General features: G+C 55.6%; 1 protein-coding gene across 1 annotated transcript in view; it reads left to right on the top strand.

The window, feature by feature from the left end:
* Positions 1–2,500, top strand: part of LOC308154147 (BCL-6 corepressor-like) — a 49,101-nt gene that overhangs the window by 17,470 nt on the left and 29,131 nt on the right.

Here is a 2,500-nt window from a genome sequence, read left to right as displayed (position 1 = left end):
TGACGCCGCCGCGTCCTCATGATTCTGCCATAAAGAGCTCATTGTGCACGCCGCTGTCTTCTGAAGCTCTACGAGCCCTGGTACACGAACACCACGTGAGCGTACGAGCCAGAACACCGTCAGATCCATAACAAGCCTTCTCCAGTCACTAGAGAGAGGGGGCCTTGTGTCAGCCGCGGTTCCGTGACATGTTTTTTTCCCCGTGACGGCGGCGGCGGCCCCCCTAGGGGCTGTTGTCGTGTTAGACTCAAGGATCATGTGAAGCTTCTCCAGAGGAAAACAAAAAGGGTGTCTGGAAAACCTCCTCCTCCTCCTCCTCCTCCTCCTCCTGTCTTTATTTTCTTCTTTTTCAGTTGGCATTTCTAATGAGCCCCCCAATGTTCTCTCTCCACATCTGTTCTCTTCATCCCTCGAATAACTTGCACTTCTGGGGGGGGGTTTGGTTCCGCACCTCGGTGGAACCGCTGTAGCGGCTGGTCGTCAGAGCGATAGCAAAGGGACGTGATGGAAATATCCGGCGGGGGGGGGGGAAACGCTTTCCAACTCTTTTTTTGTTTCCATTCCAACCCACCCAACTTCATGACGTCATGATTGGTCAGAAGGAAGTTGATAAGAACTCCCTCCGTCCCCACACCCACACACACCCACACTCAAACCCCGGGGAAGGCCTTTGTTTGGAAACTCTGCTGTGAGTGTGTGTGTGTGTGTGTGTGTGTGTGTGTGAGCCTGCCCTGAGAGGCTAGCCGTGGTACAATGACTTTGAGAAGTGGCGAGTCTGCTGCCCCCCCCCCCTTCCCACACTCTTGGAGGTCTTGGTTAGGATTGGGAGAGGACAAGCCCCTGGGGTTTCTGCTACTAGGGCTGAATTCAAAATCGGCCCCTATCCCCTAACCCAGCCCAGAGTGGAAATGAGAAATGTCCCCATTTTGCCTTAAACACCAATCGTTTAAGATCTAGAGGAGTGCCTGGGGGTGGGGGGTGGGGGGATGGGGCGGTGGGGGTGAGGGGGAAGGCGTTGGAATTTGGAATGGAGCGGAAAGGAGGAGGGAGGGGGGGATTTCACGCAGAGCAAGTTCAACAGTGCAGGGGGAATAGGGAGGGCCGCGGTGGTGTGAGGTAGGAGACGGGGGAAGCCATTTTGCCGTGCTGATCGAGATAAATCTGGCTGAGTGACAGTTCACACCGCTCTCCAGTTCTCTCTTTGTCTTCAATATTTCCCTCCTTCCCTCCCTCCCTCTCTTTCTCTCGCGCTCGCTTACCCGCCCTCTTACTCACTGTCTCTTTCTCTTGCTCTCTCTCTCTCTCTCTCTCTCTCTCTCTCTCTCTCTCTCTCTCTCTCTCTCTCTCTCTCACTCACTCTCTCACTCACTCCCTCCTAAACGGTATATATCGGCCTGGCAGCTCGTGTCTGTGCATAATGAGCCCTGAGATTTCACCACTGTGCAAACAGCGCTGGATTTCATTCATTTCATCTCTTTGTCTTTCTTTCTCTCTCTCTCTCTCTCTCTCTCCCTCTCTCTCTCTCTCCACCCCGCTGTTCTCTCCTCCTCTATCTCTCCATCTCTCTCTCTCTCTCTCTCTCTCTCTCTCGTGAGTAAAGAGGATTAGTCCGACTGCGAGACCACGCGCAGCTCCCGCGGATGTATGGAACACGCTGAGAGGATTGTGTGTGCGTGTGTGTGTGTGTGCGTGTGTTTGTGTGCGTGTGTGTGTGTGTGCGTGTGCAGCGTGTCTCAGCGTCTCAGCAGGCTCAGTCGCGTACTAATGGCAGCCTAACGTCTCCCAGATGTAGCTGTCACAACACGTCCCGCCGCCCGCCCGCTCGCACACACACACGCACACACACACACACACCCAACCCTCTAACCACCGTCCCTCCCACGCTCCGCGATAGTCCGCACGGTCTGTGTGAGTGACAGGCCACGCGATAGCAGTGTACCTTTTTTCTTTCTCTTTTTTTCAAGTCCCCTCCCTCCCCCCCCCCACACACCTCTCCGCGTACGCCCTGAGGGCTTGTTGCGCGTTCAGAGTTGCGTTCAAAGCCCCCCCCCGACGCCGTGTTGTCCCAAGGTTTCCTCTGAGCGGCGTTGACTAATCAAAGCCGGCGAGCCAGCAGCCCCCCAGGCAGATAAGAGCCAGTCCCCCAGGGGGGGCGCGATAGCAAGGAGCATTAATTAGATCTTATTGGACGTGGGGGGCGGTGGGGGGGGCGGCGAGGGGGGGAGAGGGGAGGGTGGGTTTACACTACGCACACGCCTCTGTACACCTCACCCCTGGGGACTGTTCCCCTGTGCTCTTTTACATGGGGGGGGGAGGGGGCGGGGGTGTAGGGAAGAGCACACACACCTGCCCCTGGGTGTTTATACGTACACACGCACACACACACACACACAATGTCAGAACCCCACATGACCCTTGCTCATGTTACTTCATATCCATTGCTATTACTTGCGTGGGAGCAAGAAAAAGTGTGTGTGAGAACGAGCATGTGTATCTTTGT

This window comes from Nansenia antarctica, assembly GCF_963989245.1.
Source record: "Nansenia antarctica genome assembly, chromosome: 3".
Lineage (NCBI taxonomy): Eukaryota > Metazoa > Chordata > Actinopteri > Argentiniformes > Microstomatidae > Nansenia > Nansenia antarctica.
This window is presented reverse-complemented; position numbering and strand designations above follow the sequence as displayed.